This window comes from Durio zibethinus, chromosome 3, assembly GCF_047325235.1.
Source record: "Durio zibethinus cultivar Kanyao isolate XHJ-2024 chromosome 3, ASM4732523v1, whole genome shotgun sequence".
In the NCBI taxonomy this organism is placed as follows: Eukaryota; Viridiplantae; Streptophyta; class Magnoliopsida; order Malvales; family Malvaceae; genus Durio; species Durio zibethinus.
The window spans coordinates 27,262,387-27,283,534 of record NC_143164.1 but is presented as its reverse complement, the minus strand read 5'-3'; the positions used below and the strand labels follow the sequence as shown (position 1 = coordinate 27,283,534).

At 31.3% G+C, this 21,148-nt stretch overlaps 2 non-coding genes across 2 annotated transcripts; both read left to right on the top strand.

Annotated features, from left to right (window-relative positions):
• The first annotated feature begins 1,298 nt into the window (after nucleotides 1-1,298).
• On the top strand, nucleotides 1,299-1,405 carry LOC149519711 (small nucleolar RNA R71). Its single transcript, XR_016341147.1, has one exon. It is a non-coding gene; the product is annotated as a small nucleolar RNA R71 (small nucleolar RNA).
• Nucleotides 1,406-3,599: 2,194 nt separating this feature from the next.
• On the top strand, nucleotides 3,600-3,706 carry LOC149519710 (small nucleolar RNA R71). The gene has a single exon (XR_016341151.1). It is a non-coding gene; the product is annotated as a small nucleolar RNA R71 (small nucleolar RNA).
• Nucleotides 3,707-21,148: the final 17,442 nt, after the last annotated feature.

Below are 21,148 nucleotides of genomic sequence, written 5' to 3'. Positions count from 1 at the left end.
TTCGAAGTTCAAGACTATAGTTTTCAACCAAAGTAGCATTTTCCAACTCTTTAAGTAACAATTTTGGGATAGCCCTTGGCATTGATGGTGTTATCTCAAAGGTTTGACTTTGAGTTGTTATTCTAGGGGTTAGTCTTAGTTTTTTGACTTGTTAAATCTTTCCTCCTTCGTCTCAGGTTAAATACTTTCTAAAAGTGCTTTTCCCACTTGCATAAGCATCTTTCTTTCTTCAACTGATCTTTCAATGAACTCTTTAAGATCTTTCTCTTAAATATACTTTTTAAGATCTTGCTTAATTTAAAATTCTCTCCATCTTCTTCATAAGGCTCAATGCTTTTGGAGGCTTCTAATGCCATGTGATCAAAGTTTCCAAAGATCCCCCCACCACACTTCAATAGCTCATCATCCTCTTTTACATCATCCCTCCTAATGAAGTCTACCTCAGGTTACTTAACAAAGCTAGGAAGATTAACCACCATAGGTTTATTCATAATGTAATCATTATTAGAGTCATATATACCTTCTTCCTCAAAGGAGTATATAGCATTACATGCTTCCTTGTCATGTTTCTTAAGGTTTGACTTGATATTACTAGGCAAGGTTCTTAAAGATCAGTTAGCTATGGCTTAAGCAAGTTGACCATGGCTTAAACAAGTTGACCATTTTGGTATTCAAGGTTATTGATTGATGTAGCTTTGTTTTGGATGTTTGCATTGTTTGCTTGTATCAATTGGGTCAACATTTTCTCAAAACTAGTTTTCTTTTCTTGGGATGGGTTATAAGGTTGTGAGTTAGGGTGAAATTTTTTATTTTGGTTGATGGTTTGATGGTTGGGTTGGTTCTAAAAAAAGTTAAAGTGGTTTTGTTAGCCTGAGTTATAAGTGCTACTGTAAGGGTTATAGGTAGGCTTAGACTATTGGGCGGACTGAATTGTTTCTATCATAAACTAGCATTTTGAATGAGATCCATCACATATTTCAAAGGAAACAAAAGGGTTTTGAATAGCGTGGATTGGGTTAGTTTGAAATGGGGTTCCTAATGCTTTAATCATTTTAGTTAAGGTTGCCAATTGTGAATTAATGAAAGTAAAAGCATCTAACTCATAAACACCAATGGGTTTCTTGTGTACCTTTCTTTCCATACCCCATTGATAATTATTAGTAGGCATCTCCTCAATCAACTCATGGGCTTCCATAGTAGTCTTGCTCATTATGGCTTTTTCAATAGTTAAATCCAAGGTAGTTCTCATGGATAGAATGAGATCATTGTAAAATATCTAAATCTATAGCCATTGGGAAAAATTGTAATACGGGCATTTCCTTAATAGCTCTTTAAATCTCTCCCAAGTGTCATAGAGATTCTCACCATCCATTAGTAGAAAAATGGTGATTTCATTCCTCAATTTATTGGTCTTAACAGGTGGAAAGAATTTTGCTAAGAATTTTTGTACCACATCCTCCCAAATTATAATTGATCTAGATGGTAGTGAAGATAGCTAGCTTTTCACCTTGTCCCTAAGGGAAAACAAAAAAAAAGCTTTAGTCTTATTGCATCATCTGAAACACCATTATATTTAAAAGTATTGTATAATTCAAGAAAATTTGACAAGTGAAGGTTAGGATTATTGCTTGGTAAACGACCAAACTGTACAAAAGTTTGGACCATTTGTATAATCGAAAGCTTGATCTTGAAGTTATTAGCTTGTATGGCCAACCTTAGGATAGATGGTTGAAAACCATTAGCAGTAAGGATAGCATAATCCCTTAAAGTTCTTGGACCTTCATTGTTTGCATTTGCCATTGGTGTAGGTATAGGTGGTGTTTTCTCTTTCCTTAGATGTTTTAGAGTTGTTTCAATCTCTTGGTTGAATAGAGCTAAGCCAATACTTTTAGATCTATGCATACAAATAAGAAAAGATCAAATTAGATAAAAGAAAATAAAAATGATTGATTAGATTACAAAAAAGCAAAGAATCCTTATTGATATTGAATTGAACACTACTATAAATTCCCAGTAATGGTGTCAAAAACTTGATTGCTTATTTCTGCAATGCCTGCAAGTGCATAAATTATAATTAAGTAGTAAAGTGATGAAAGTAGAATATCCTCCCACTAGGATTATAGAATTAAAATGTTGGATGGATTCAATTACCAAAGTTGATGTGCTACTGTCTTATATCTAAACTAATGAAAGATTGGTTGAGACTTGCAAAAAAAAAAATACAAAATATAAAAGAAAGCTTTTATAGGGCTAGATCTACTTAACCAACTATCACTTGGCAAATATTAGGTTTTGACCAAATATTGATCTAAAGAAATAATGATTGAAAACAAAAAGTAAGAAAGAATTGTAAAGGCTTAAAGCAAGATAGCATAAAAGAAGGAATTGAAACAAAATAACATAAAATTGAGACTTGTGTTAAAGCAAAGAATGTGGCCGAATCTATTAAAAGGTTAAATGGTAGAAAGGAAATAAAAAACTAAAACTATAAAAACAAGATTGTAAAAATCAAAATAAAAAAAAAACTATAAAGAACTTAAAACAGAAATAAAAATGTAAAAGAGCCTTGAAAAGAATATATCTTGAAACTAAAAGAATGCTTTGAATTAAAAGAGAATTTAGAAAACAAGTTGTATTGACTAATCTATCACCTTAGCCAAAGTAAAAGAATTAGAAAACTAAAGAATCAAATCTAAATAAAGATAAAAGAGAAGAGATGAATGGAATATGTGTTCTGTTGAATCAAGAACTAGCCTCCTTATTTATAATAAAGGTTTCGACAATGGGGTAAGTACAAGCTTTAGGTTCAATGCTATCAAAACAATAAGGGATATGAATTATCTTGATCTTCGAAAAGTAATGGTTGAATATGGTTCTCTTTATTGAATCATCTTGGTTGATCATGCTATTTAGGGAACTCTTTTTGTATCTTGGATCATGAAATGCTTCATCTTGATTATATTTCACTGTGTATTCGACTAAGCTAGGATTTTTAAGACATAATATTTGATCTTCATCCAAATTCTTGAAATTAATCTTTACACAATCCTTCTTAAATCATAGTTTTTTGAATGAATGATAAAAAAAGTCATGGTTTATCACAAATTGCTTTAGCCAAATGTCATAGTGTCTTTGTTTGATTGAAACTTTTCAAATATCACTCATGGGCATGAAATCTTCTTGAACATGACGTAATCGAATGCTTGTGGAATTATTGTGTCATGAGAACTCCTACTTCAAGTCAAATTTAGTAATTCTAATTCAATCAAATTCCATTCCATCCTTACATGTTTGGCCAAAAATTAAAAGGCTAATGCTTGTCTTGATCTTGCATGGTTTCTTGCATGAAAATGATGGAATTTTTACTTTGAGTAGAAAAACCTAAAGCTTAAGAAAATAAACATTAATGGCTCCAAAATCAATCAAATTTTAAAATTTTTCTTCGAAATTGAACTTAAGAATCACTATATATTTAAGTGCTATCAATAACCTCTTCCATTGACTTGCTCATGATGGCTTTTCCAACAGCTAAATCTATAGTTGTTCTTATTGATGGTGGTAGCCCATTATAGAATGTTTGGATTTGAAGCCATTATAGGAGACCATGATGTGGGCACTTGTATAACATCTTTTTATATCTCTCTCACGCATCATTTAGCATCTTACCATCATATTGTTAGAAGGTTGTGATCTTATTCCTAATCTTTGCCATCCTGGTTGGTGTGAAAATTGTAGAAAGAGCATTTGGACTAGATCATCCCATGTTATAATGGACCCAAAAAGAAGTGAAGACAGCCAACTATTTTCTTTGTCCTTAAAAGAAAATGGAAACAATCTTAGTCTTATTGCATTATTAAAAATTCCATTATATTTAAAAGTATCATATAGTTCAAGAAAAGTAGAAAAATAGAGATTAGGATCATATCATTCGATAGTCCTCCAAACTACATAAGAGTTTGGATCATTTGGATTATGGAAAGCTTGATCTCAAGTTAGTGGCTTGGATCACCAGCCTTTGAATGGATGGTTGGAAGCCTTCAAGTTTGGGAATGGCATAGTCTCTAAGGGTTTTATAACCTTCATTTGTTGCATTCACCATAGGGATTGGATTAGGTGCTTGCTTACGTCTTAGTTGCCTAAGTGTTCTTTAATCTCTTTATTAAGTGGAGCTAAATTAATGTTTTGAGATCGGCTCATGCAAACAAAGAAAAGATCAAAATAGATGAAAGCAAGTAAAAATAAAAAAAAGTCTAAATTACAAAGTAGAAAGAGTCGATATTGATATTTGTCTTCTAGCACAATAAAATCTCTGACAATGGTGCTAAAAACTTAATTGCTATTTTTGATAGCCTGCAAGTGCACACGTGGCATCCAAGTAATAGTAATGATGAAGTAGAGTATCATTCCCATGAGGATTATGTTTGGAGTGTAAAACGAAGTATAAAAGGAGAATTTTCCAAACTTTATATTTAAACAAATCAAAAGGTTGATTGATAGAAAATATAAAAGCAATGAAAAGTATATAGTATTGAAAATGTGATAACCAAATGCCAAGCTAACCAACTGTCACTTGGTAGCTCTAAAGGGCAGGCCAATTATACAAGAAAACAAAAGAAAATCGAAAGCTTGTAAAGAATTGAATGTTGGCCAATTATAAAGAAAGTGAAAAAAACAATTGCATAAAAGTAAATAACATAACTGAACTTGAAAGGTTTTAAAGTAAAAAAGAATGCTTGAGAAATCAAAAGAAAGTGAGCCTTGAATAAAATGTAAACAACTTGTACCAGAGAAAACTTGAGAAAACAAAACTATGGCTAGCCCGTGACCCAAGCCAAATTACAAAGAAACTAAAGCAAACTAATAAAGAAAGAAAGAAAAGAAAAAAAGAAAAAGAAAGAATGAGATGGGATGGGATGCGTTACAAGCGAGAATTCCTAGCCTATTTATAGTATTAGGTTCGACCAAGTGGGGATAAAGTCTAAGTAGTCTTACTTCAACTTAACTCTAAGAGATTACAATGTGATCTTGATCTTGATAAGAGGTTGACCGAATGTGGGAACTTCAATAATGAGATGGAACTTGTGTTAGTTGAATAGGATTATTTCAATGATCCTCCATGCCTACGTGTCTTACCAAATCAACATGATCTTGTCATCCATTAAGAGTTTTGACTAAAGCAAATTCCAAGACTAATCTTCTTGATTTGATTTACTTGATTTCAAACTCAATTCAAAGAGTCATTCTTGCACCATAACTCTAGCTTTAGCCTTCTTTAATGTGTTCTTCATGGTTCAAAACTTTTTTAATATAAATAAAAAGTCTTAATGCAACTACAATTCCTCTTTTGCCGAATATATCATGATCAATTCTTAACTAATTAGGTTTGGCTATATCCATTAGTGCATGGCTGAATGGCTTGACTCTTGGTTTTAGTCGAATAATTCCACCATCTTGCATGGGTTGCATGGCATTCATGTCCATGTGTACCAAACCATAAAATCAAGATTTCACACATTAAAAGCACCGAATTTATGAAGATTTTTAGAATTTTAAAGCTAAAATGGACTTATCAAAACTATAAATTTAACAGTCATCAATTACCCCGAACTAGTATCCTAAATGTGCTTAGGATTACCTTTTCAAGTTTGATTAGTGTAGGTGTTTGAGTAAGATTGGGATAGTTGGTCAAGTGTACATCTATCACTATGGTAAATTACACTATGCACTTCACCATTATCATTTTGGCTTGGGAATTGATGGACTAGATTAGGCTTAGGATCACTTTTAGCTTTAATGGCCTTTATCTCATTTTGCAAATAGTCAAATTATGTGGATAAAGCTTTAAAGATTGCCTCTCTTTTGGCTTTCCTTTCATCACATGGCCATTATACTAAGTAATCATAAAGAAAATAGGTTTAGTCTAGTCTTCATGGTGCTCGACTACCTCATAAAGGTTGAATTCCCACATAAAAAATAAATAAAACCTAAATAAGAAATTAATAACTAAGTATATTAAAGCTATCTACACTAACTTATCTACATTAAAGCTATAGAAACTAAAAGATGAGATAATCTACAAAAAAACATATTGAAGGATGATATTAGACTAAAGACTAGCCTTTTAGTCCTCGACAATAGTGCCAAAAACTTGATTAGAACTATAAGTGCACGATCATTCAAAAAATAAGAGGGATGAGTAGAGTATCGTCCCATGACGACTAATCATTTAGGAAGTCTAGTCTAAGTACTGGTTATCAATATATTCTCACTATATTTAGTTTGATCAAATATTAAGAAAATGAATTACACTACTTCTAGGCTAAACAAGTAAGTAAAAGCATGTAAACATAAAAATTGAACATGTAAAACAAAAGAATTTAAACAAACAGTAATTGAATATGAATGAAACCTAAGAACATATAATCTAATGCATGAATGATGTAAAAATAGAATTTAACATACATGAGAAATACCTAAAATTAAAAATATAAAGTGTGATCAAAACTAAGATGCAATGTAAGTAAACTATACATTTAACAATGAAAGTAAATGAATCCAATCCTAATGCAAGGTTATTGGATTAAACCAAAACTTAATAACAGTGAATCAAACTAGATCTAACTGCATTTAAATGAAATCTCACGAATGAACAACAAGAAAATGCAAGAACACAAAAATTGAAAGCTAGATATAAGCTTGAAATTTGAATTTTCTTAAGCTTAAAAACTAGATCGACAACACAATAACTAGTTCAATGAACTAATAACATTAAAGAGTGTAAAAACATAGACAAAAAAAAGAGAAAATAGAGGATTAATGGAAAAAATTTGCAAAACAATGATTCAATTCAACAATTAAATTATAAGGAATTGAAGATTAACAAGTAAACAAGTAAAGGAAAGCATTTAAAGTAAACGAAGAGTTGACCGTATGCCAAAGAAAGGAGGAAACCACCAGCAACTCTCTCACTGTCATTGTTGCCACCTCTACTAGCCATCAGTGCCACTCACTTCCAAAATTGTTAGAAACAAATGTAGAAAGAGTTTGACAATGAAACTTTCTAGATATATAGATCTATGAATTAAGAGTATTCAAAAAAAATTTGAAGCACAACAAGCAAGAATTGAAGGAGAAAAGCTATGAAAACCAAATAGGGCTCAAAAATAAAATTTGCCAAAGCACATTGAAATTGTAAAGGAAAAACATGTGAAACTACAAAAAATCTAAAAGAAAATTAAAATGCATTGCAAAAATCTTAAAGTGCATGAAAAATAAATTTTGTAGAAAAATTAAAGGATTTTCTCTCCAAACATCCTTCTAAATGCAGTGGAGGAAATTGCTTGGAGAGAAAATTTGTAGAAAATGCAAATTACAAAAAAATGTAAATCTAGCTAACTCCCCTTCCTTGGCCAAGCACTCCTTTATCTATAAGCAAAGAGTGATGTGTTTAGACCAATGAAATTATAAAGAAATGCCACATAAGTGTAGACTTCTAATTTTATCCAAGATATTTCATTGTTTTAATATGGGCTCGGTTTTGTAATTGCGTTTTGACCATAATTCTTTTAGGTCCATTACACAATCCATTTTTAAATGCTCAAGGATGAGGCCCAATGTGGGCCCTATAATGAGGCTTGTTGCATTAGTTCGATGGAATGCCCAAAATAGCCTGTTGTTGGCCATTAAACAAAAAATCCAAATAAATAAAGAAATAAAATATATAAAAAATCATTAAATCAATTATTAGATATAAAAATAAAAAAAGCTTGCCTCACAATAAATGAGAGCCCAAATGAAACAAAATGAAACAAATATGGATAGCCCAAAACACAAAAAAAAAAAAAAGGAGTCGCCCAAACAAAGCCCAAGCTTCAAAAACAAAGCTCAATTTGGCCATAAAATCTAAGCCTAAACAAGAAGCCATGAAGTAAGAAAAGAAGGATCATTCGGCTCACAGTAGCTGGAATGAAGCTGCTTGAAGCTTCACGTGGAAAAAGAAAAAACTGTTGAAAACAAGTTACATGGAGGCGTGCGCTATGGACGTTGATAACCAGAAGCTATTACGTGGAAAAACTGAATTGAGAAATCGCATGAATAATGGCCTGGGACGTGGTGCATTTAGTGGGTGCAAAATGGCTCAAAAAAAACTGATCGAAGACTGCATGAAGAAGATGGGCAGCAAAAAGGAAGCAAAAAAAAAGAAAGCAAACAGCGGAAAGGAAGGGGTGAAACAGGGGAAAACTGGAGAAACGAAGAAGGAGGAGAGAATGAGAAGGTACAGGCAAAAAATGAAGAAGGAGGCGTAAACCAGAAACGAAAAAAAAAAAAACTAAAAAACGAAACCAGGAAAAGAAGCAGCACGTGAAGGCCGAAAGAAAATAAAAAAAGAAAAGACGTGAGATGAAGAAAGGGGAGGAGAAAACGAAAAAGCCAGCAGAAGAAACAAGCTACAAAAGGAGAGGCGAGGCGAACGTGCATGGAAACAGTTCTGTAAAAAAACAGAAAAGCTGAAGCAAGCAGCCCAGAAAAAAAAAAAAAAAGCTGCCAAAAAGAAGCCAAAAAAAAAGAAGGAAACTGTAGGAGGCAGTAGCGGGGAGATACAGGCAGCAGAGAAAGCAAAACAATAAGGGAGAAGCAAAAAGCCACGGTGGAATACGAGAAGAAGAGCGACAGTAGCAGGAGAAGGGAACGAAAAGAAAACTGGGCAGTAGGCATTTGAAGCAAGCAGTGGTGAAACGCAACAGAAAAAAACTATAGCAGAAAAGAAAAAGAAACGCAACAAAGCAAACCAAAAAAATAATTATCAGCAAATGAAACCGTAGCAGGAAAAATAAAAACCAGAAAAATTTCAAGATAAACCAGAAGACACTAGAAGGATTCAGAAGTTAAAGACCAAAAAAAAAGAAGAGGCGGACGCGACTAGAAGAGAAGGTAGAAAAGCAAAAGAAACAAAAGAGTAGGAAGCAAATGACATGAGTAAGCAAAAAAAAGGAAAAAGGGAAGAAAGCTGGGAAGATTTAGCATAGAAAAGAAGGAAGCTCGATTTGGCAGAACGTAGAAAGAAAGTGTCATTTTTAAGGGTTTCGGAGCATAGAAAAGAAGGAAGCTCGATTTGGCAGAACGTAGAAAGAAAGTGTCATTTTTAAGGGTTTCGGAGGAAAGGTAACCCCTCTCTCCTTTTCTCTTTCTTTTAAATATATGTTTTGATTTCTTTGGGTACCCTTTTTCCGCATGAAGTCGTTTGGTATGAACTTAAAGCTCCATCATGTTCTTTTTGCATGAAGTTCATGCTTTGCATTGGATTTGCCATGTTTTTCCTTCTCATTTCCTTTGCATTTGCTTAATATATTAAGGTTGCATGGAGTCAAGGTTTTTTTTGTTCTTTTTCATTTTTCTGTTCGACATTATCTGTTTACAGAGCATAAGCCTTCATTTCGTGCATGACTTTGACTTTCCTGCATGAGTTATACTTTCTCCCGTGGCTTACATCCATTTGGGAATTAACTGAAAAACACTTTGATTCAAAAGAAAATGCATTTAGGAAACCAATCGAGGAGAAAACCAGTTTACATACATACATATATATATATATATATATATAGATATATTTTATTATTATTTTGTTAATAAAAAAAGACTTAAAACATGAGGCTAAAAATTTATTTTTAAAGTTTATTTTCATTTGCATTTCACATTATTCATGTTCATGCACATTTCTTATGTTGGTTGAGCTTGGTTAAAATTTAAGTTTCATATATTTTGAATTTCCTTGTTGATCACATTTCGATGTCTATTTTAATATTTTTGCTATTTAATTCTTCATGCTCAGTTCCATACTTTGAATATAATTTAGCTCCCATATATTTTTAGATTTATGCAAAAACTAATAATGATAGTAATTTTTTTAAAAATATATATAATAAAATTCTAAAATCCCTACCTAGATGTCGAAAAGAACTAAGGATCATGTTTTAAAAAAATTTATTAATTCTGCCAAGATGTTAGAGAATTATTAAGTAACAAAATTAAAATAATAAATAAATAATAAATAGTTTTAATAAAAAGAAATTATATAAAAATATAAAAATGTTTTTTTTAGAAAAATCATAAAAAAATGAGCTTCCTCTAAAAATTGGCTTAGAAGTTAGAGATTTTTAATAAGTTTGTAAAATTTTCAAAACCCTAAAATGAGACGTTAAACAAAACCCTAAATCCTAGATGAAAGTTTAAACCTAAAATGAAACCTGAAACCCTAAAATGAAACCCTAAACAAAACCTTAAATCCTAGATGAAATTCTAAACCCTAGTTGAAACCCGAAACTTTAGGTGAAACCCTAAACCCTAGGTGAAACTTGAAACCATAAGTGAAGTCCAAAACCTTAATCCATTAAAAACCTCGAGACCCTTCCAAAATTCAAGGATTGACCTTTTGTGAAATAATTGGTTACCAAATGCCACCTAGATAATAGGGTTTTTAGGAAATTTTATTTCATAAAGAATTTTCATATATTTTCGTAACTTAAAACAATAAAATTAAAAAAAGAATAAAAATAAAAATAATAAAATGAGATTTTAAATATAAATAGTCACACATAAACTCTATTTAAAAGTTGAAGAGTCTAGGTGGTCTCTTTTTATTTAAAAACCTAATATCTTACACTCATTATGCATATATATGTTTATTTTAATTATTGATGTTTAATATTAATTATATCATTCTTTGTTTTTACTGCATAAAAAGTTCTTCGAAAGATTTGTTTCAAAAATAAATAAACAAAATAAATTTAAAATAACATTCTAGGAAATATAATTTTTTGGTATTCTGCCTAGATGTTGGAGAGGCACCAATAGTTATCATTCTCAAATAACATTATTTTTATTTTTAAGGAAATGTTATGGTAAATCTTAGATAGAAAGAATTATTTTCGAATTCTGCTTCTGTGTCGAAGAATTTTAAAGTATTTCTTTAGTTTAGAGATTTTCATAGCATTTCTAAATATTCTAAATAAAGATTTTTAAATAATTTTATTTCTTAAAAACAAAGAGAATTATTATTAAATTTCATATAAAAACCTTTTTTTTTGTCTAAAGTTATAAATAGCACATGATTAACTATTACCAATTTTATGAGCTCTGTGGGGGTGCTAATTTTTCTCCATACATAACTGATTCCTGAACCCAATCCTATTTTCGTAGACCAAAATTATCTTTTAATAAACTTTAAATCTGTTTTATTTTTTTATTAAAAAGATAAAATTTTTGGGTGGCCAATTACACTCTAAAAAAAATTATTGGTGACTTCTCGTGTTTTTATGATTTTAAATTTTTATATCTAGTGATCGAGTCTCCAGATTGATACGTTATAATAAGTTGGTGATTCTATTGGGGATTATGAAAGTCAGGCCATAAACTTTAATCTCGCACTATAAAAAATTTTGTATTTAATTGGTTTTATTTGATATTTAATTTAATTCACTATATTTTAATTTCTTAAAAAATATAAGTTAATAAACAAAATAAATTTCATGTTAGTTATTATCTTGTTTTGATTTTGTATTTGTGATTTATTTATGTTATTTTGATTAATATATCACTTTGCACACTTTTGCATATTCACTTACATGTATGAGCTCTAAACCTGGGTTTCATCATTGTTAGGATGAAGTGAAGTAGTTATGCTATTGTGAGGTGATAACCTCTGCATTTGCTAGCGAAACACTTCCATTCAGATCGGACCCTTTCCGTTTGTAGCCTATAATGGGTGAGGATTAGTGTGCCTTATTAGTTTGTAATGAACGATGATATAAGGTCTGATTTGGGAACTTTTAGATGAACAAATCTTGACTCAGCATGTCAAGAGTCATAAGAGGCTTGCCTAGCGTAAAGCCATGCTACCATTTTTAGAAAATCACAAAAACTTAGGATACTGTATATATCCTATTATTTTGTTGTAGTATATGGTTGTTCTATTATTTCTATTATTTATTTGTTTAGGATTATTGATTCATTTTTATTTGTATAGTTTTTGATTTTGTTGCATACATTATATATGCATTATATTTTAAGAGGTGGTATTTGTTTATGGTCAGTCATCAGCAAAAAAAGTTTTCATGAAACCATCAATAGTGTCAATCTCTTGCAGAAATTATTTAGAAGTTAAAAGCTATGCCAATTTCTTCGTAGAAATTACCCAAAAGTAAGATATGTGGGGCATTTTGATGCAATTTATGTTTAAGGTAATAGTGTAAATAAAGTTAGCATAAAAAAATAGTCCAAATAAAATGAAAGAAAAAGCAAAAGAAAGATTTATGATAGGTAAGGAGTTTGTCATCTTTTTGGAATTCAATTATTGCATTTTACATTCATCACTAAGGTGATTTGTATATTCTGGGTTGTTCTATTTTTGTAGATATATTTCCATCATTTTCATACCTTAGGCATTCATAAACATATTTTGTGTAGCACGCAACTTTGGAATTATTTTGTGCCATTTATTTAGCACTAAAAATAGCATAAACATTTTGGTTTAAACCCTTTAAATAAAATATTTATTTTAATGGGTATAAGAAGCTAAAAATATGGAAGATCAATTGGAGGCTTGAATTAGTGCATTAGAATGCAATCAAGAGAAGTTTGGTCATGACATTTGAAAGATGAGAAAATAGCTCGCTAAGTTGATGAAAATGGTTGATAGGCTCAAAAATTTATTTTGGTGCCTTTTCAAGAGTCCTTACCAGTTTTAGCCCAAATAAGTCTTATGAATTCATGAAGTCATGATTAACCAATTTCCGCTAGGCCTACCACATTTCCTGAGAATGTTGAAGCATTCAATGGTTTGAGTAATGATAAAGGTTTGAACAAGATCATAAGAGAGATGAGTGATTTTGACCACACATGTATCTGAGCTTTAGAATTTGATTTCTAGAACGGAGTTAGCAGGTTCTATACAACTTTCACCCATCATTTTGAACCCAAACCTACATTTAAATCCTTTTTATGTCTATTTTTGACCTCTTTCCAAGCATCTAGGTTCAGGCCCTAAAATGTCATGCAATTTTCAAGAAGCTCATATCTGAACCAAAATCTTTAGCTTACCATTTCTTAACCACTTGTTCAGCTAATTACTCAACTCCACACCTTTATACCACCACCAAATTCATAGATTCCTAGTTAACTTGTTGCCCAAAAATTACCTAAGAAAAAGAAACAGTTAGACCATATCCCTATTTCATATGGAAAGCTCATGCTCTATTTGTTTGAGAGACACCTTATTGCCCTTGTGCCTTTAGAGCCTTTAAAGCCTTCGTACCCAAAATATTTTGACCCAAATACCAAATGCCAATACCATGGTGGGAATATAAAGCATTCCTTTAAGAATTGTGAGGGTTTCAAACACAAGGTGCAATCATTTATAGATGCAAAATAGTTTGATCCAACAACAATAAGGGATTAAAGATTTCAGAACAATGAGAAAAGGATGGCATGATAATGAACATGATGAATTTTTTTTATTAAAAAAGATCTTTAAGTGATAGGTTGTTGGAAAAATAAAATGCTTTGTGAATTTTTTTTTGTTTGAAAAATGTTTCTTTTTATGTTAATATGATGTTATCTTTATGAACTTAGATATATGAATTATGGCTTGCTTCTGATTCTTGCTTCTATTCCAATTCTTACATTTTTTACCAAAGAGCTTTTTTATTCATCATTTGTGCATTCATTCATTCATTCAGTCATTCATCCATTTATGTATCCACTTAATAAAATGTAACTCATGTGTGGTCTAAAAAAAAGGAATTTCTTTAAGAATAATCTTTGCTATTTCTTTTAGGATTAAAAGAATATTGATTTGATAAGAAAGATGGAGGAGATTATCAATGGACTTTTTACACAAAGAAATGATCAACCTAAAGGACTTAGCTTAAGAGTGAGGTATTATGGAATCTAGATTAATAAAAAAGGTATAGTCTTTTGGAAGAAAGGATTCAAGCTATTGAAGGAAATGATAAATCTTGTGATGCAAAAGAATCCCAACAAGTTCCAAATGTGGTTATTCCCCTTAAGTTTAGGATTTCAACATTTGAGAAGTATAATAGAATTGGATGTTCTGAGACACATTTGGCTCAATATTGTCACAAAATGGTTGGGAATGCCAATGACAAAAAGCTACTTATTCATGTATTTAAAAAGTTTGATTGGGGTAGTAGCCAATTGGTATTATAGTTTGGAAAGCAGCCAAATTCGTACTTGGAGAAATTTATCTTAGGCATTCTTAAAACAATACCAGCACATGTTAAAGATAGAACTAAATTGATTAACCTTTCAAAACATGAGAAGGAGCCCCAATGAGAGCTAAAAAAATATACCACAAATGGAAAAAGGTTGCATCACAAGTTCGATCATCTTTAACCAATAGGGAGTTGAATTTTTTATTTGTGGATACCTTTCATTCTCCTTATTATGATAAGCTGATTAGTAATACATCTTCAGAGTTCACTGATTTGCTATTTGTTATGGGTAGATCGATGATGGGATAAAAAAAGAAGAATTATGAATGCCAATATGGAAATTCCTAATGAAAGATAAGGAAATATTTTTGATGAATATGCTCAAGATACAATTGTTAAAAGGCAAAATGAGAAAAACCTCACCTTAATATAGGAAGATTTAATGAATGAGTATTGCTAATGGTCACCATATTGTTCCCAACTAACACCCCGGGTTGGCAATTTTCCTCAACCATTTTATCCATGTGTTCCAATTCCTTCGCCATAAACATTAACAAAAAAAAAGATTGACCGAAGCCACTTATAAAGTCATAAGAGAAAGAGAGTCAAGATCTATCATTCACTCCCAATGTTTTATGCTGAGCTCTTCGCTTTACTTGTAAAAAATCATATGATTTTTGTTGTCCCTGCAAAACTTAGAAGGTTTCCTTACCTAAAGTCGTATGATCCTAATGCTAAGTGTGAATTTCACGATAGGGTTGAAAGGCATTCTATAGAAGATTGTACTACCTTCAAGGATACAGTTCAGACTTTATTTAATGTAGATCTTGTAAAGTTTAAAGAATTGGTTAGCAGTTATGATTGATCAATGACACTTAATTTGACGTATCAAGTAAAGAACTTTTATTTTTATAACTTTGAATGTCATCTCATGAGCATTATCGAGAATGTGAATTTTTGGGTCAAGTCTGAATGTTTCCATTGAATGAATGGACATTGTGCATCATAATGTTTCAATGATTTATATTATCATTTGATGTTTTTTTTTTAATTTCTTTTAAGTTTTGGACTTTTAGGTTTTCTTTGAAAGAAAATTAGTAAAAAAATGAAAAATGTTAGGTTTGAATAAGTCCTGAGGTTATAGAAAGAGAAATGCCTTTACAAATGAAAAAAAAATGAAAGAAATGGAAAAATGAAAAAAAAAAAAAAGAGAAAAAGTTTTAAGTCTTGAATGATTTGGTGATCACTATTAGGAATTTCTTAAATGCCTAAACGTTAATTCTTAAATCATCCATTTGATTTTATTTCATTAGCCATGACTTCTCAAAAGCCATGAATTTGAATTAATGAATCTTACTCTCACCTGATAATATTATAATATCAAAGGGTGATAACCTGTTTCTAGGCAATGAACAATGAAACAACCAATTTAATTAAAATGTGGTTCCTAGAAGATCATGCAACCATGACCTTTTCTTAAGAGTTCAAATGTGGTAATTTATTGTGTTAATGTTATATTGTAACTCCAAAAAATTCCAAAGTCAAAGCCACTTTGAGTCTTGTAAATAACCTCAAACTTACCAACATTTTAATTATTTATCCCAAAGTTGACTTGGTCAATGTCTTAGAGGCACTTTGGGAAAAAAAAAAAAACTTCATTGTCTATAAGACAATTTGAGCTATGATCAACTCATTCATTCTCTTTTTGCTAAAGTAACATGGACCGTTTGATACTTTAAACGAGTTCATTTCATATGACCATTTTCTCATTTTTTCCATATAACCCTTTTTTTTAGCAATAACTTTAATTAAGAGTGGTTTGTTAAAATGGGACATCTATCATAAATTACACTATTGGCAAAGTGGATTAAAGAATGAGTTATATGGGGCACGTTTTTAAAAAAAAGAACAAGAGAAAAAAATGAAAAAAATGAAAAGAACGAAAAGGAAAAAAAGAAAAATGATTATGACATCATGTATTTAGGAAATTCGAATAAATCTAAATAAAGACCTGACAAATAAAAAAAATTGGAAAAGAAACAAGAAAAAAAACCAAAAGCCAAAATGAAAAAATCCAAAGAAAAGTTAAGAGAGCTAAAATATATAAAAAAAAAAAACAAAAGAAAACTTTTTAGAATGAAAAACCTTTTTTCAACTTCATTTTCTTAAAAAGAACTGCTCTTCAATTTAAGTGATCATGCTTAAAATGACAAATGGTTGTCTTTCATCATCCTTTCACAAGTATAGAAATTTATTCTTTGTTACCTCTTTGAGCTTGATAAAATTCTTTCAAAATAAATCCTAAACTAAGGATCACCTTCCATACTGAAATGCAAAAAATGATGTATTTAGGGGTTAAGAATGGTGATGTCCAAATGAAATCCTGTGTGTTGGGGCAAAGGCCTAATATAAAAATTCTTAAAAAGTTTTGTATCCATTTAAAGGAAAGGAAAAAAATGAAATAATGAAAAAGAAAAAGTGAAGAAAATAAGAAAAAGAGAAAATAAAAAAGAGCAAGTGAAAATAAAAAGAAAAGGAAAAAGGAAGAAAGAAAATAAATAAAATGAATAGGTGGAAAGCATAGGAAAATGAAAGAGAATATACTCCAGAGTGAATCTTTCAAATGAATAATGATCTTTGGTCTTAATAATGATCTTTTAAATACTTATTTTGGGCCTATCTATCTTTTTCTTTGAAAACCCTGAACCTTAGTCTGCGTTATGTCTTATGAAAAGCCTATACTGGATCAAGCATTGATGTTTTAAAATTGAAGAACTTCTTTTAGTAAAATGACCCTAAATCTATTAGTCCTTCTTTATTACTTAATTTTCTGCTTGGACCATTATCCTCTTTTGGGATAAGTTTGAATTTTTAAGTATATGGTGTAATAATTAAAAAAAAAAAGAAAACAAAATAAAGAAAGAGTAAAAAAAAAACAAAAAATGAATGTGACTCTAGGGTGAAAACCCCACAAAAGGTAGTCTAGAGCAAACTTTGAAGGCCACTCCTAATACTAGATAAGGTGATTGCTAAACATAGATAAGCTAGACCTTGTGAATGATCCAAAATATCAAAGTCTCAAATATTTGAGAAGGGTTGATTTTGAAAATCTCAACCTTTTTCCATTCCCAAATAACCTTTCAAAATCTTAAGCTTTTATAGTTAACTTTGACATATATCAAAATGTCATATTTTGAGGTTAAAAGAAATGTTGAAAATGTTTGGTTTTCAAAGGATTCATGTTTTTAGAAAAACTTATATTTTATTTGTGAGCCTGCATGGAAAAGTATATGCCTATTTTATCTTTTTCAAGCGAAGTAACTCTTTTAAATGAATTAAACCCTCTATATGCTGAACCATTCAATCCATTTGAAAATTTTTTTTCACCTCTTTCATTTTTAGTAAGGATCTCTAATTCTTGTGAAAATTTAAATCTAGTTTTTTTGGCACTCAAGAAAGGATTTAAGCTAGAGTTTATCTAACACCTATGAAAATTTAAGCTCAATTTAGCTGGTACGTAAGCCCAAGTTAGTTGAAAAGTATGAACTTTTTTTATCCCCTTCATGTGGTGAATTATTTTTGAATCAACAAAAATCTTTGGGTGTAGAAGCATCCATTAGGAAAGAAAATTTTCTGCCATTTTTTTTATAGGGATCGCCAATTCTCGAGAAAAAGTTAAGTCTAGTTTTTTTTATACTTAGGTTTTAAACCTAGATTATTTGGCACATAAGCTTTAAGTCTAGTATTAGCTAGTATCAAGAAGTTTTAATCCCAAATTATCTATTTCCAATGAAAATTTGAGCCTAGTTTAGCTAGCATCAATGCAAATTTAAGTCCAAATTAGCTAGCACCTAATGAAATTTTAGTCCAGACTATTTGGTATCAATGTAAATTTAAGCCCAGATTAACTTGCACTTAATAGAAATTTAAACTCAGTTTAGCTGACACCAATACAAATTTAAGCCCATGTTATCTGACACTAATGAAAATTAGTTGGCACCAAATGAAAATTTAAACCCAGTCTAGATGACACTTTATGAAAATTTAAGCCCTGTTTAGCTAACTCCGAGGTTTTAAGCTCAGATTATTTGGCACCGATGAAATTCTAAGCTTAGTTTAGTTGGCACCCATGAAAATTTAAGCCTAGTTTAATTGGCATTCAAGTTTTAAGCCTAGAATTAGCTGGCATCAAGAAGTCCTAAACCCAGTTTGCTGGCATGTAAGCCCAAAATAGTTGGTACATAAACACAAATTAGCGGTTATCTCATTTGACCATTGGTACGTAAGCATAGATTAGCAGTTACCTCATTTGACTTGTGACTCATTCTTGGTCACCTCATTCAACTTGCAGTTCAATTTTGATCACTTAATTCAACTTGCGATTTTGTCTTGGTTACTTTATTCGACTTGCGATTTATCCCAGGTTATCCTTATCTTTCGACTCACAGTTTAATCTTGGTCGTTTTAAGAAAAAAACCAAAAATAAAAAATGAAAAACAAAGAAAACAAACAAAGAAAAAACTCAAAACTCAAAAATAAAAAATCAAAATAATAAAATAATAAAAATAATAAAAAAAGCTAAAAAAAATCTCCTTAGGAAGTAGCATCTAGACAACATTATTGTCTATACCTTTGCATTTTTCTTGATCCTTAGAAATATATAAAGAAGGGCGGCTGTAAACATTTACTTTTGTTTAGGATATTTTATTGTTTTAATTCAGGCTCGGTTTTGCAATTGGATTTTGACTATAAATTTTTGGCCTATTACACAATCTATTTTTAAAATGCTTGAGTATGAGGCCCAATGAGAGCTTGATAGTGAAGCCTGTTGCATTGGTCCTATTGAATGCCCAAAAAAGCCCGTTGCATTGGTTCGATTGAATGCCCAAAATGGCGCATTGTTGGCCATTAAACAAAAAATCCAATTAAAAAAAATATAAGATATATAAAATATATAAAAAAATCATTAAATTGATTATTAAATAAAATATATAAAAAATAAAAAAAGTTTGGCTCAAAATAAATGAGAGCCCAAATGAAATAAAATAAAACAAATATGGATAGCCTAAAATAAAGCCCAAAAAAAAAAAGAAGAATGCCAAACAAAGCCCAAGCCCCAAAAACAAAGCTCAAGTTGGCCATAAAATCTAAGCCTAAATAAGAAGCTATGAAGACCCAAAACATGGCTAAAAAAATAAGGATCATTCGATTCTCAGTACCTGGAATGAAGTTGCTCGAAGCTTTACGTGAAAGAAGAAAAAAACTGTTGAAAATATGTTGCATGGAGGCGTGCACTAGGGACGTTGATAACCAGAAGCTATTACGTGGAAAAATTGAACTGAGAAACGGCATGAAAAATTGCTGAGACGTGGGGCATTTGGTGGGTGGAAAATGGCTAAAAAAATTGATTTAAGACTGCATGAAGAAGCTGGGCCGTGAGCAGCAACAGGGAAGTAACAAAAGAAGAGAGCAAACAGCAAAAAGGAAGGGGTGAAATAGCAGAAAAATAGAGAAACGAAGGAGGAGAAAAGGAGAAGGTGCAGGCGAAAAATGAAGAAGGAGGCGTGAACCAAAAATGAAAAAAAAATAAAAAAATGAAACCAGGAAAAGAAGTAGTACGTGAAGGCAGAAAGAAATCAAAAAAGAAGAGACGTTAAAAGAAGAAAGGGAAAGAGAAAACGAAAAAGCCAGCAAAAGAAACAAGCAGCGAAAGGAGAGGCGAGGGGAACGTCCATGGAAACAGTTCAGTAAAAAAAAGAAAAGCTAAAGCAAGCAGCCCAAAAAAAAAAAAATCAAAGGTCCTGCAGCAGTAAAAAAAGCCAAAAAAAAAGAAGGGAATTGCAAGAGGTAGTAGTGAGGAGATACGGACTGCAGAAAAAGCAAAACAATAAGGGAGGAGCAGCAAAAAAAAACTGGAACAGAAACAAAAAAATTGCAACAGAATACGAAAAGATGACCAACGGCAATAGCAGGAGAGGAGAACGAAGAGAAAACTAGGCGGTAGGCGTTTGAAGCAGGCAGTGATGAAACACAACGAAAAAAAATTATAGCAGAAAAGAAAAAGAAATGCAATAGAAACAAACCAAAAAAATAATTCTCAGCAGACAAAATAGTAGCAGGAAAAATAAAACCCATAAAAATTCCAAGATAAACCAGAAGACACAAAAAGGATTCAGCAGTTAAAGACCAAAAAAAAAGAAAAAAAAAGAGAAGAGGCGGATGTGACCAGAAGACAAGGCAGAAAAACAAAAAAAATGAAAAGAGTAAAAAGTAAATGACGTGGGAGGCATAAGCAAAAAAAAAAAAAAGGAAGAAAGCTGGGAAGTTTTAGCATAGAAAAGAAGGAAGCTCGAGTTGGCATAAAATAGACCAGAAATATCATTTTTAAGGGTTTCAAAGGTGTTGGTATCGAGTTCCAACTTGAGGGCAATCCTGTAAATATAGAAGGGAAGGACAGTTAGAGGCAAAGGTAGGGGGTGTTCGTTGTGTTTGTATTCTGACGCATAAGTTAGTAAGAATCAGGCAGAAAAGGAAATGAGAGAGTAGGAATGAGAGGAAGATATGGGATAGATGAACCTAATTTCATGATGCTTGAGTCTTCATATTTATACGTAAGTTAAGGGGGTAAAAATAGGACAATTAGGACAGGGTCAAGTTGAGGTGGCATTGACCATGTTAGACCAACCTGACATGTCAAATTGGCAGAAATGACCAAGATACCCTCCGTTGTCTATTGAAGGCTTGAGAGGGGAAAGACTTTTATGCCCTTTTGACCATTATATGCCTCTAACACTCTGTGCCCCCATCAAACGGTTTGAAAATCGGATCACCAAATTTATTATCGACATCCTCAGTGTAGGGCAGGTTTGCTGCATAGTTTGTTGAGAGCCAACATTGCAAAGGAAGGTTAGTTTTGGATG